General features: G+C 37.9%; 1 protein-coding gene across 1 annotated transcript in view; it reads left to right on the top strand.

The window, feature by feature from the left end:
* Positions 1-15446, top strand: part of FRK (fyn related Src family tyrosine kinase) — a 111401-nt gene that overhangs the window by 42705 nt on the left and 53250 nt on the right. The gene's annotated exons all lie outside the window — the stretch shown is intronic.

Genomic DNA, 15446 nt, shown 5'->3' with positions numbered 1-15446 from the left:
TCTGCCGGCACACTAGCTCTGCTTATTATCTCTGCATGACAAATCATGCAATTTCTCTCATTTCTAGTTTCCTTCTCCACAAAGTGGGTATTTTGAAGTACTTGCTCGGACTATCCCCAAGAGTTGCCATGAGATTGAGTGCCATATTGTAGGTGATGACACTCAATTATAAAGTGGAGTCCAAATGTTATTCTTTTCATGATTGTTATAATTGTCATCATTCTCACAGGGTTGTGATAATCTGATTAGCTATGAGGTTGTTCATCACTGGTAAAACTGGACTTGTTCTTTTGCTCTCAGCACCAAACCTTTGATATATTCTCTCTATGTTCTTGTACTATGTTTTGAAATTATTTGGTCAGCTTTAGTTTTCAAGTGTAAGAATCACATCCTCAAATAATCATCTGTTAATTCGTTCAACAGGATGAACACAAGTTTATTTAATACCAAGTGTTGTGCTAAGTTCTTGGAAATGCAGTGATAAGTAAAAGAAGATTTCCACTCTCTTGAGCTTACATGTATAATGGCGAGTAGGAATGAATCAATTAACACCAAAAACAAAGTAAACTAAGGAAAGGTGTATGAAGGAAAGGAGCAAACTGCTCAGACTCATTTGATCTGGAGAGGAAGACTTTCCTACTACAAGCCCCTTACCTTGCATCCAAAGGATACTTTGGAGCTAAGTCAGAGGGGAGCTGGCTTATGTAATGAATCTATTATCATTCACCTTCACAGAAATATGCTCCTCAAGATTCCTTGAGGTTCTAATTCTAAGGCTTTAGGATGTTCCTTTCCTGTGTCTTTCCAACAGCAGGTCTTTAAAATCTGTAAGATTTTAAAATCCTTTCCTGGGTCACAATGAACAGGTGAGAGTTTATTATGCTCTGAATATTTCAATGATTTAAAAAATTACCCCAGGCAAAGAGCATGGTGGAAAAGTCTTTGTATCACTAAAATTCCGGAATGAAATCTTATTTAATTACAATATGTTTATTAGTAAGGCAGTGATTGAGGCAGGGAATATTTCAGTTCCACAAAATATATTTGTGTATAAATAGTTTACAGGCTATTTACAAATAATATTTCCATTGTGTATTATTAGAGGATATCCTCTTATAAAAACACTTTGTAAGAGAGCAAACATTTTAGTTTAGTTCAAGACATTTACCATTTTAATAAACTGAATTATTTAAAACACAAATATAATTGGGAGGACTCTGCCTTTCACCCTTGCCCCAGGGCATAGTCTTGTTCTGGAAGTGAGAGGATGCATAATTCTGTTGCTACCCTCTGCTATGAATGGTGTGAGAGGCGCTTTGCCTAAGGATTTGATGTGCTAATGAAAATTCTATTTTCAAAACTCTGGCTATTTGTGCTGCTGAAAATAAGGACTTGGAGTAGATGGGCCTTAATTGAGCAGAACAATTTAACAAGTGCTGGGGTACACAGAGGGAGACCCAGAATCCGGTTTGGAGCAAGGGTTGGGTAGAAAACCAAACTGCTTTGCATATAGAAACAAGGGGAATTTTGCTGTAAAATCCCTGGCACAGAGGAGTGAGGAAGAGGAGTGGATCCTCAGCAACCTTGGCAGGGGCCCTAGACATAAGGGAAAAAGTTTTGGGAAATTCCCTCTTCAGAGGAAAGGATATTGAATTGGAACAGAAATCTCTGGTATCTGTTTGAACTTGTTTTCTACTCTGGATTGTACTTAAAGCTTTGCTCTTCACAAACTTTATACAACGTTTGGATTGAATTTGTAATGTTTTGGAAGGGTTGAAAATAAAGGAGTGTGTCCAGTGTGAGGAGGTGTGGGGTAGAATGGACTGGAGAGAGCAAAGTTGCAAGGTGGGCTATGGTAGGGTGACTCAGGATTTAGGAGAAGTTGTCATGAGAAAATCCCCCTTTCCCAAAACAGCTGTGCTTTTCAAAATGCAGTACCTGGGTTACCTGTTTCCAAATTTCCTGCGGCACTTGGGAATCTACAGCATCCTGAGCTCTACCTCCGACTTTCTCAGAGAATTTGCCTTGTACACACTTCCTGGGATAGTCTTCAGAAACTGGAGTTTGAGAACTGAGGCCCTAGAGAAAGTTAATCCTTAGATAGTGTTAGAAGAAAAACCTTAGACAAATTAAGCTTAGAAGAGTTTAACTGAGCAAAGAATTATTGGTGAATCAGGCAGTCTCCTGAGCCAGAGTGTGCTCAGAGAGAGTCCAGCTGGTGTAAAGGGAATTATGGGCAGAAAAAGGAAAGTGATGTACAAAAAATTAAAGAGAGGTGCAGAAACAGCTGGGTTATAGATCAGTGTTTGCCTTATTTTGAACAGGGTTTGAACAGTTGGCCACCTTTGAGTGCCCAAAACTTGGTGATTGGCATAAGAGTAGGTTACAGTCTGTTTGCACATGCATTTAGCTTACAGTTCACTGTGTACAGAGAAACCTTTAGGCTGAACTTAAAATGTGTAAAAAGACAGCTTTCAGCTTGATTTAACAGTAACACTGGTGCGTGTTGGGAGGTAGGGAGGTGGGGGCTATTTCTTCTCTCAGTCTGCCTTTTTCCGTAACAGTTCTGAGTAGTAAGCTTATAATATATTTGTGCCACTGCTTCTTCCTCTAATTCTAAGCAGGAACAAGCAGGAAACTAACTTTCAGATTTCAGAAAAGTCTACCACTGCAGGCAGAGCCTTCCTTTTGTTTCCTGACAAATAAATGCTTTGTTGACACTGAAAACAAAAGGTGTGTTTTCTGGTACTGTTTCTGTCTCTTTTTGAGAACAGACTGCTCTGTGGATATGTTCAGTTTCTACTATTTTGAAGTCCAGTGGGTGGCATTTATATGGGTTTTAAACAACCTTCAGTTATTAACGTTGATGTTATTATTGGTAATTATTCATGATAGTAATGCTTAGTGAGTAACTGGGTATACAGGACCAAATTATTAAAAAGGAAGAGAAAGAAAGAAAGAAAGAGAGAGAGAAAGAAAGAAAGAAAGAGAAGAAAGAGAGAGAAAGAAAGAAGGAAGAAAGAAAGAAAGGCAAAGAAAGAGACAAAGAAAAGAAAAGAAAAGAAAATGTATGTGCCTGTTCTAACTTGTAGTAGACCAGGCCTCACACTTTGACTCCCTGGGGGCACCTGCTTCATTTTAATCCCCCCAAAGCAGTGAAACTTGTACACATCTATACATCCATGATGGTATCTGCAGCTACACACACATACACACACACACACACACACATCCATCCATTCATTCACATATATGTATGTGTATCTCTGTATCATGTATGGGTTAAGATTAGACATTAGAGTTTTAAATTATTTTTTATTGGTACATAATAGATGTAAATATTCTCTGGGTATATGTGATAATTTGATATATTAATGTAGTCTATAAGAATCAAATCACTGGCATTGGAATATCCATTACCTTAAATATTTCTGTTTTCTTTACGCTAGGAACATTCAAATTATTCTCTTCTAGCTATTTTGAAAGGAACAATAGATTAATGTTAATATAGTCATCCTACTAGAGAGTAGAGATTGTGCTTTGCATTATATGTTTGCCAAAAGTGAAAGATAATTTCATTTAAACATTTTGATTTTTATATGAATTTAAGAGATATCTATGAAAAATTCTACCTTAAACATTTCATAATTGAAAATATTATTTCTTTTTATATATAACGTTTTCATAAAACATTACTCTATTAAACAGATTCTTGCCATTACTTTGGCTAAAGAAACATAGCCCCGTTGAGAAGATTCTTGGAGGATAGTTGTAGCTTCTGAATGTTTTGTGTTTTCATGAAATGAGTAAAGCTGAAGGCATTGCTCATTTCTTCATTAGAAATAATGCTAATTAGCAATAATTGCAACTAGATCTTGGGCAAACTGCAGCTGAGAAATCTACATGTTGGCTCCAATCCTAGAGTAGATTATGATTCTCACTCATCTCCTCCTTTCAAAGATTTCATCCAGTTTTTCTGCATAGCTCTCTTCTGCTGTTTACTTTGACTTTAGCAACACATAGGAAAACCCTCTGGAATTCCACCTGCTATATATTGCTGCCTACTAAGAGCAATTTGAGTAATTCACTCTTTCTCCTCCTTACTTTGCTTTTTTTTACATTACACTTAGTACCTTTAAACATACAGTATATTCATTTATTTTGCCTGTCATCTGTTTTTCTTCATTAGTATGTGAACTCCACAAATAAAAGACTTTTTATTCATTTTATTTACTGTGCTGCTTTACTTCTAACAACTAGAACTGTGTCTGGCATATAGTAGGTACTCAGTAAATGTCTGTTCTTACACTGCTATAAAGATACTGAGACTGGGTAATTCATAAATGAGGTTTAATGGACTCACAGTTTTGCATGGCTAGGGAACCCTCAGGAAACTTACAATTATGGGAGAAGGTGAAGGGGAGGCAAGGCACATCTTTCATGGCAGTAGGAGAGAGAGAGAGGGTGTAGGGGAAACTGCTGCTTTTAAACCCCCAGACCTCATGAGAACTCCCTCACTATCATGAGAACAACATGGGAGAAACTCCCCCCATAATGCAGTCATCTCCCATTAGGTCCCTCCCTTGACATGTGGGGATTGTAATTTTAGATGAGATTTGCGTGGGGGCACAGAGCCAAACTTTATCGTACTGCCATGGCGCCTCCAAATTCTCATGTGCTTTTCACATTTCAAAACACAGTCATGCCTTACCAACGGTCCCCCAAAGTCTTAAGTCATTCCAACATTAACCCAAAAGTCCAAGTCAAAAATCTCATCTGATACAAGGCAAGTGCCTTCCACCTGTGAGCTTGTAAAATAAAAAATGAGTTAGTTACTTCCAAGATACAATGGAGATACAGTCACTGGATAAATGTTCCTGTTCTAAATGGGAGCGATTGTCCAAAACAAAGTGGCCACTGGCTCCATGCAAGTCCAATACTTGGCAGGGAAGTCATTAAACCTTAAAGCTCCAAAATCTCCTTTGACTCCACATCTCACAACTAGGGCACACTGATAATAGGGGGTATGTTTCCACATTCTGGGCAGCTCCACACCTGTGGCTTTGCAGGGCATAGGCCCCATGGCTGGTTTCATGGGCTGGTGTTGAGTGCTTGCAGCTTTTCCAGGCACATGGTACAAGCTGTCAGTAGAGCTACCATTCTGGGGTCTGGAGGATGGTGGCCCTCTTCTCACAGCTCCACTAAGCAGTGCCCCAGTGGGGATTCTGTGTGAAGCCTTGAGCCCCACATTTCCCTTCCACACTGATCTAACAGAGGTTCTCCATGAAGGCTTCACTCCTGCAACACATTCCTGCCTGGACATCCATCCTCTGAAATCTCAGCAAATTCTTGTCTTCTGTGCACCTGCAGGCCCAACACCATGTGGAAGCCACCAAGGCTTAGGGTTTGTACCCTCTGAGGCCATGGCCTGAGCTGTACATTGGACCCTTTTAGCCATAGCTGGAGCTGGAGCTGGAGCAGCTGAGACATAGGCACCAAGTTCAGAAGCTGCACAGAGCAGCAGGACCCTGAACCCAGGCCATGAGACCATTTTTCCCTTTTAGGCCTCTGGGCCTGTGATGGATGGGGCTGCTGTGATGATCTCTGATGTGCCTTGGAGACATTTTCCCCACTGTCTTAGATATTAACATTTGGCCCCTGGTTAGTTAAGTAAATTTCTGTAGCCAGTTTGAATTCCTCTCCAGAAAATGGGCTTTTCTTTCCTACCACATGATCAACCTGCAAATTTTCCAAAGTGTTATGTTCTGCTTCCCTTTTAAATAAATGTTCCAGTTTCAGATAATCTCTTGGTGAATATATATGACTGACTGTTTTTAGAATCAGTCAGGTCACATCTTGGATGCTTTACTGCTTAGAAATCTCTTCTGCTAAATACCCTAAATAATCTCTCTCAAGTTCAGAGTTCCACAGATCATTAGAGCAGGGACAAAATGCCACCAGTCTCTTTGCCAAAGCATAGCATGAGTGACCTTTACTCCAGTTCCCAATAACTTCTTCATTTCCATCTGAGATCACCTCATTCTGGACTTAATTGTCCATATTACTATCAGCATTTTGATTGAAACTGTTCAAAAAGTGTCTAGGAAGTTCCAAGCTTTCCCACATATGCCTGTCTTTTTCTGAGCCCTTTAACTGTTCAAAATTTGCCTGTTACCTAGTTCCAAAGTTGCTTCCACATTTTCAGTTTTTCTTTATAGTAGTGCTCCACTCTATTATCAATTTTCTGCGTTAGTCCATTCTCACACAGCTATAAAGATATTACCTGAGATGGATAGTTTATGAAGGAAAGAGGTTTAATTATCTCACAGATCTGGATGGCTGGGGAAGACTCAGGAAACTTACAATCATAGTGGAATGTGAAGGGGAAGCAAGGCACATCTTACATGGTGGCAGTAGAGAGAGAGGGTTCAAGGAAACTGCCACTTTTAAACCATCACCTCTTGTGAGAACTCACCATCATGAGAAAACTACACTCATGATCCAATCATCTCCCACCAAGTCCTGTCCTCAACATATGGGGATTATAATTTGAGATGAGATTTGGGTGGGGACACAGAGCCAAACCATATCAATAAGTAAATGTTGAATGAAAAATGAATGATAAATGATTTTCATAGTTTATGGTTACAGCCTTGTATTTTATGTAGTTTATGGTTACATCAGCTCATGTAAATCCAGAAGAAACACTTAGTCTTATTGAAGGAGTTGGTTAGTTTCTTTCACAGAAATTTCTGAGAATTTAATAAAACAATGCATCATTTCCTCAGAAAAATGTATGTACTCATTAAAATACTTTTGCCTATAGATCCTTATGAAATTTTTTTTTCACCTCTAAAGTTTGGACCAAGTCTCTTTTCGGTTTCTGTTCATGGAAGAATTCCTCTTTGCTTTCACCCTTCACATTTCCATCTCATATTTGTTTGTGAAACAATTTTTAAAGAACAAGTTACATTTTTTCCCCTCACATTGCTGGTGAGCTCAGGGCTTAAAACTCCTTTTGTGTTAAATATTAAATGGAGTATCTTAAAACCCTCCTTTGTAGTTTGCAAATTCACCAAAGATCTACTTCTTCTATGGAGTTAGTTTCCACATGGAATTGTCTGTAAACATCAAAGACCTGTATTTCTTGTTTTTTCCTTTCCACTGCTGTTCATTAAACCAATCTGCTCACAAATACCTTTTTGGTTTCTTCACTTGTGCACATACCCTGTCCTTCATTTTTCAAAAAATTTCTTTATCTCTTTCAAATGCTTCCAAAATGTTTTTTTTTAAAGAAGATTTCCATTCTTCTTACAGCCTACAGTTAATTTCCTACTACATAAAGTTGATGATTAAATAATTTTTAAATTTCTATTTTATCACTTTCTTTTTTGATTTGTTACTTAAAGTGGTCTTTTTTTTTGAGATGGATTTTTGCTCTTGTTACCCAGGCTGGAGTGCAATGGTGCGATCTTGGCTCACCGCAACCTCCGCCTCTGGGGTTCAGGCAATTCTCCTGCCTCAGTCTCCTGAGTAGCTGGGATTACAGGCACACGCCATCATGCCCAGCTAATTTTTTGTATTTTTAGTAGAGACGGGGTTTCACCATGTTAACCAAGGTGGTCTCGATCTCTTGAGCTCTTGATCCACCCGCCTCAGCCTCCCAAAGTGCTGGGATTACAGGCTTGAGCCACCGCGCCTGGCCCTTAAAGTGGTCTTTTATCTCTCCCTTAATACTCTAATTTTCAAAGGAAAAGTTACATACCCTTCTTTGGCTTTATCTTTTCTCCATATTGTTAGCATAAAATTAATGTTTCTAATGTATTTCAGCACATAAAAAATAATATAATTATACTACCTTGTAGGTAATGAGGTTAAGATAACCTCAAGATGTTTACAATATTTTATTTGTGATAAGAGGTTTAATGAAGCTCAGTGATGACATAGTGCATCACTGAGTGTTAAAATGATGAGCATCAGGGCTGAAGCTTAGGCATAAGCTTCTAGTTTTGCTGGTATCTTGTGTGTGGTACATCAGTCATAAAATAATTTGAATATCACCTCTAGAGTAGGAAAAGAGAAGACTCATACTCCCTTTTTTTCACTTTTTGCAAGAGAAACCTGGATCCAGGAAATACAGAGCAAGCTACATTTGACATTATTGATTCTTCTTGAGTGGCTGTGACTACTAGCTGACTAAACTCCAATTTGGTCTTTGAATTGGGACTTGAGTGTGGACTTTGGGACTGTCATTTCTGAAATTAGTGTCTCGTATAACCATATAGTGTCCCATATAAGAAGTACTACTGCCCCAAAGATTATTCATATAGAGAACAGGAATGAACATTTGTGATATTTTGTAAAATAAGGCATTTTTCAAGGCATCATAAGATCAATTGCATTTACTTTCTTTGGAATTGACATAGATAGAAATTAATGATTAATGCTTTCAACTCTTAACCCATCCGTATTCTTCTAGTTTCTGGGACAAACATTATCACAAATGTACAGAGTCAAAGCAGATGGGTTAAAATTTACATTTTTATTTCAGGCTTGATGATTGGAAATGTTATCATATAGGCACACATTTTGTTTTTTATTTTAAATGAGAAATCAATATTAGCTGTCATTTCCTTTTACCCAATTAGAGGGTAGTTGTGAAACAAAAAAGTGCCCTGAGGTTGAATACTTATATGAACTTTGTTGTATTCTTTGTAAACTTCTTGTGAGGAATTGCATGCTTTTGATTACCAGACTCAGGGAAGTGGATTCAGACTATAACCAGATTCTTTTATAAATAGTTACGTCCCCCTGTGAGAAAAGCACAAATTAGTTCACCTTACTTCCTCTCTAAAGAACTTCCTTCAAAATTTCCCATTCATGATGACTACAAAGGTGAACAACAGCAACAATAAAGCTTTATCAAATGACCCAAGCAAAGGATTTCTATGTGACTGCAAGTCTTGCCCCTGACACTTAACTTGACATTGTCACTTTAACACACATTTTTTACATGTGTACAGTCCTGATATGCTTGTATTTTAAAGGACAGAAAACTCAATTTCATTTTTGATCTTTACATTCATATGAAAGTGTTCTCTTTGTGGGGAGAGAGAGAGATCAGATTGGAATCTGTGATCTAAGGCCAATTAACATTAGAAATTGTGCTGCAACTGGCCCACAGCAGATAAGCCTTCTCCCTTAAGCACTTTATACTGCAAGCTATATGGCAAGCTCAAATAAAAGGTTGCACAAAAACACAGGCATTATCTAAAGTTCAATGTTCAGTATAAACCAGAAGACTATATAAAATGCCCACATTGAAGTACAATGTATTAATGGTTCATCAACAAGTATTTATTTAACAGCTCCACAGGGCATATGGCCAGTGATTCATGCCACAGATATGTGAAGTTATCATACTCTGTCCTTCTGCTGGGGAGGTCTGTAGCCTCAAGTGTACACAAAGAATAATATAAAAAAGAATTTAAAATGCAGCTCTAGCTCTTGTATGCGACATATCAAAACAGAGGAATAGTCAGTGTGAATTTAGGAGTGCTGAGTACTGTAAGAATTCTAAGCGGGCAAGTTTTAGTATTGCCAGTATAAGTAGTGATAGGAGTGTGAATTCAGCTAGAACAGAGAGCTGATACAGGGAAGATAAAGTTGAAAAAGTGGCTTGTGTCCAGATGGTGGAAGGCCTGAATTTCCAGGTTAATAGGGGTTTTATTCCATAAGCAAAATACCCCCATTTATGTGTATGTGATGAGACTATAAATCTAGTGGTGGTGGTGTAAGCAAGGGGGAGAGACTGAAATAAATGCTTGTAGCAACAGTGCCTGCCTCCTTTCATGTGATCAGTAAATATAAGTTAAGGTTAAAGAGAGCAGGCAGTAAAATACTTTCATTATCCAAGAGGCCCCGTTGAATTAGATACGGGTTATGGTGAGGAAAATGGAAAGGAAGGAATGAATAACAAAATAATTGTGAACATTAGTTTTTTCTTTGTCCTTATCATTCCATGTGAGTGGAAAAGAGTGGCAGGGCTAACTTTCTGGGAGCCAAGGGGGACAGTGAGTCAAAGAAGGTTTTGTGGAAAGGGAGGGAAATGATTACCTAGATAGGAAGAACTCTCAGAGATTTCCTTGGTAATGTTGTGGAAACACAGATAGATGCAGGTGAGTCATACAAAACTGTAATAGTTCAAGAGGCCCTGAATCAAGCCTTTCCTTTAGATACCATAAATGTGGTTATGAATGTTCCCTGCAAATTGAAGGCGTTTTGCAAATGTGGGTAACGCAGATGCCTGCCAAGTCACATACCTTAGGACAATAGGTGGTTTTACCCATTATAACGTGTAACTGATGAAAACATTGAAGACACCGCTAACCCTGAGCTCCCACAGGAGAATCATCCCTAGTTACTTTCCCCATGACTGGTTAGGCCAAGTTGATCAACCCAGTTTTCTTTCTGCATTTTCTGGAAGGATGTATATTTTTTTTCTGGAACTAATTTTAAGAGTTTATTTTTTTAGGATCTGTCTGTAGTACTTGAAGTCTGACTGCCTTGGTTTTTAGGGAGATATTATAAAAAGAAGTCATATGTTAACTTTTGTAAACCCTACCCAGCAGTTGCTGGGCATGAGTTTTCTCTTCAAAAAGTGAAAGAGAAAATTATCCTAATCTGATTAGAATAATGAGTTATCTAGTGACCTACTTTGTACATGTCACTGAGGCACAATACGATTCTATTAGATGAAATGACAAAACATTAATGGAGGTACCATATCTATTTACATGTTAATTTCCCTAAATTTTGATTGATATTTAAGTTATTTATCTTATGTAAATGTTGATAATCACTTATCCTGCAAAAACTCTTTTTTTTTTTTTCTTTTTAAGGCTCACTGACTTTTTGATAAAATAAAGCCCATCCAGTTAATAACACCACAGCTGTCCTTTGCCTTTTTGGATTAGTAACATGGCCTACTGCCACCTGGTGGCAGCACATCCTAGTCAAGAACAACAGGCAGGACAGAAGAATCACTTGGGATGAAACTGTTAACACAAACGAAGGTCATGCTCACATATTCCATCGTGCCCCAGCACGACCTCAAATCCAACATGCCTAAAATTGATAATATCTGCCTTCAATTAATTGTCTTAAAATCTCTACTATTTATTGAGCATGAATGTGTTGAGATACCAAGCACTTTATATGCATTATTCTTCTTAATCTCAAAATAAGGCTGTAAGAAAAGTATTATTATTCTCATTTACAAATGAGGAGAGTGAGGCATAGAGAGGTTAAATAACTTTCCTAATGAGATGCTGTCACTCTTAACTGTTATTATACTCTGCCTTCTGATATGTTGCAGGGCATATTGTCCTTTAGTCATTCAGATTTGAAATCCTGGTGTCACATCCTCTCTTCCATCTGTTTCACTGCTCATTCATAATCACTTGTTTCATATTCCTTTGGGATTTTTTCTGTATCTATCAATTCTAAGTGCCAAAGTTTCTAGTTAGACCTTTACAACATGTAAATTTTGTAGCATATTTCTAATTGACCTCTTTCAGTTTTTTATATTTAAATACATTTTAAAGTAATCTACAACTACATCTTATTGGAAACATTCAAATTAGAGAGAAGAATGAAGAGTAAAAAGTGAAATTCCTCAGCTGGGCGGGGTGGCTCTCGCTGGTAATCCCAGCACATTGAGAGGCTGAGATGGGTGGATCATGAGGTCAGGAGATCGAGACCATCCTGGCCATCATGGTGATACCCTGTCTTTACCAAAAATACAAAAATTAGCCAGGCGTGGTGGCATGCACCTGTAGTCCCAGCTACTCAGGAGGCTGAAGCAGGAGAATTGCTTGAACCCAGGAAACAGAGGTTGCAGTGAGCTGAGATTGCACCACTGCACTCCAGCCTGGGGACAGAGTGAGACTTCATCTCAAAAAAAAAAAGTGAAACTCTTCTGTCTTTACTTTCATCATCTCTCACTAATCTCCAGGAAAGTAAGCACATATAATTTTTAGCTTGTTGATTTTAAAAAATATACATTTTAAAAATATAATAAACCTATAACACTCCTAGTACTTTGTAATCTATTCTATTTTATACAATAATGTCCTACAGATATTTCTGTGTTAGTGTTACAGAATTTGCATACAGTAGACACTTGGTAATATTTATATAATTAATTTTAGAATTGAGTCCCATACTCTTTTCATCTAAAACAGAAATTATACTTTTTTGTTTTGGTTTTATCTAATTGAAGCATTTATGTCTCCCAGAATTTCTTCTCACATCATGAGTCTAATCTTCTTCTTGATTATTGTTAATAAAAATATATTTCATGGCATGGTATGGTACAACAATAAAGATTATTTTCTTTAAATATTAATAGACTGTGTGTGTATGAGTATGTGTCCTATTATTTTACTGGATACTTTTTCGCATGTAAGTGCCAAAATCAAATGTTCTCAGCTGCCTTGTACAAATTTCTAATTGGTTTACTCTTTTTGTACATCAGTAGTTCTCAAACTTTAATGTGCATTAGATTTAGCTGGGGTGGTTAATAAACGCCAGATTGCTGGGACCCACCCCTAGAGTTTATGATTCAGTAGGTATGAAGTGAGACCCAAGATTTTCCATTTCTTTTCTTTTTTTATTTTGAGGTGGAGTTTTGCTCTTGTCACCCAAGTTGGAATGCAATGGCACGATATCAGCTCACAGCAACCTTTGCCTCCCTGGTTCAAGCAATTCTCCTGCTGCAGCCTTCCAAGTAGCTGAGATAACAGATGCATGCCACCATGACGGGCTAATTTTTGTGATATTAGTAGAGATGGGGTTTCTTCATGTTGGTCAGGCTAGTCTTGAATACTCTACCTCAGGCGATTCGCCCGCCTCAGCCTCCCAAGGTGCTGGGATTACAGGTGTGAGCAACCGTGCCCATCCAGAATTTCCATTTCTAACAAGTATTAGCCTAAAGCTGTCTCCTCGCATATTTTAAGTTCAGCTTAAAGGTTTCTCCATGCATAGTAAACTGTAACCTTACTGGATGTATGGACAGACAGTAACCTACTCTTCTACCAATCATTGAGTTTTGGCCAATCAAAGGGGGCCATCTCTTCAAACCTTGTTCAAAATAAGGCAAACACCAAGCTGTAACCAATCCAGCTGTTACTGTCCCTCACTTCTTTTTTTTGTTAGTCATTTTCCTTTTGCTGTCCATAAATCTCCTTCCACCACGTGGCTGCACTGGACCCTGAGCATACTCTGGCTCGGGAGGCTGCTTAATTCGTGAATGATTCTTTGCTCAATTAAACTCTGTTACATTTAATTTGTCTAAGGTTTTTCTTTTAACACAAGTTTCTGTGTGATGCAGATGCTTTTGATCTAGGGACCACACTTGGAGTATCACTGATCCTTATAACTGTCTTGTGATGCTTTATACTCCTAGGATATCTTGATCTCTTCTCAGCACTCTCTACTTACTGCACATAGAACTGTAACTTAAAGAGAAGGCTGAAAATGGCTACAGTGGACAACCAGGCTTGGGGTGTGTGTGCCCTTCCAGAACGGGGCCGGCAGAGGCTCTAAAAGGCAGACTTGGCCAGAATGACAGTCCTACCAACAATTCAGACGTCAAATTAAGGAACAGTTTTCATATATTTAAAGGGTGGAACAAGCTATTGTTTGTCCATCAGTCTCCACAGCAGCACATGCTCTAGAGACTGCAGTCCACAGCAATTGCATCACCTTTGAGTATGAAGGATGATGTTATAAATGCCACTACATCTAGAAAACATTTTTAAATTTATATTCTTCACTTCCAATCAGACCTCAGCCAAGTAAAATGCTAGGTATTAAGTGAATTGATGCATTCAGTCAAATATTATATTAATTTCATTTTTACTATGGATTCAGTTCTAGTGTGATTTGTCCTGTAAAGTGATTGTACCACTCTATTATACAAAAGTCCAAAATTGTTGAAACAAAGAAGGATTAAAAAAATTTGCTATAGGGTTTTTTCTACAAAAGTCTTTAGTCCAATGTCCTCAGGAAGTTGTGAAGTTTGTCTTTTACAGTAGGGATTTAATCTATGTGTAATTATTGTGTATGTTATAGGTAGCATTAGTTTTTTCCTATGTGGATTATTAGTGTTATTTACTGAATCATCCACCCTTTCATCACTAATTTTTATTTAGGTCTGAGCTTTTTATTATGTTCACATATTCTGTTGACTTATTTCTGCAATAGTCAAATACATGCATTTCTGTTTTTCTTTGAATTAATTACATGGCCACTTTGGAATGTTTCCATGACTTCCATGGTTTCAATTGCATCAACAATAGTCCATGGACATCGGTTTGCTTCTGATAATGACTCAATGCAGCAGTCATTAGTATGGTCTACCAAGTGTTTCCAGTTCTCTACCTTCTGGGAAATGGTGGGATTGGCTCTTTCTATTCTCCTTGCATTTGGGCATGACTATGAGACTTACTGGAAGGGGGTTCATTCCTGAGTAGAATCATTAAATAGAAGCTCTAGGAACCAGCCAGTGATTCTCCACATTTTCCAATCCTGACGCAGCAAACATGGAAGCATGGAGATAGAAAATCTCTAAGTGAGACAGACATCAAGGAGAGCTCCAGATGACCTTCAATACCTCAATAAACCGGGAGCTGAGTGAAATCAGTTGCCTTAAACCACTCAGATTTTTGGAGTTGTTCATTACTACAAGTTAACCTGGCATGTCCTTAAAGGTAGAGTTAATGTGCTGTAGGGGTCTGCAGTGGCTCCAGCCAGATGTCCTGGTGCTTGAGGAGGCGAGGCCATGAGTTCGAGGCCAACCTGAGCAACATTACAAGCTCTCATTGATTAACAACAACAACAAAAAATGTGCTGTAATTTACAATTTGTTAATTGGTGAAATGATAAGCGAATACCCTGTATTTGTTAGAAGGTAATATTTATATGTTAATGTCTCTCTTTTCGGTTACTTTCCCCAACTGCCTTTCAATTAATTCATTCTTAGGGCACTCATATTCTCTAATACCCATGACCCATCAATCAAATTCAAGTTAAATTTTGATAGCACACATTTTTTTTTTCTCTCAGCCTGTATTTCTTCCCGCAAGCCTTCATTTCTTCCCTTGGATTGTTTACATTTTTAAATAAGTTAACTGAAAAATCAATGTTTTTCTTAAAATCTCTAATGACGATGATCATCTTTATGGCCCTATGGTGAGGGATCATTTGTGAAAAGCAGGAATTCTCAGCTTCCTCTTATTAGATCACATTTGTTTCTACTAATGTGACATACATTTGACAGTGGCTCTGATATTAATTATCCATAATTCTTTGTTGATGATGATCGCATTCACAAACCCTTGTGTTCAGTATCTGACTCTTATATTTCTGGAGTGGAAAAGATA

This window comes from Callithrix jacchus, chromosome 4 (assembly GCF_049354715.1).
Source record: "Callithrix jacchus isolate 240 chromosome 4, calJac240_pri, whole genome shotgun sequence".
Lineage (NCBI taxonomy): Eukaryota > Metazoa > Chordata > Mammalia > Primates > Cebidae > Callithrix > Callithrix jacchus.
This window is presented reverse-complemented; position numbering and strand designations above follow the sequence as displayed.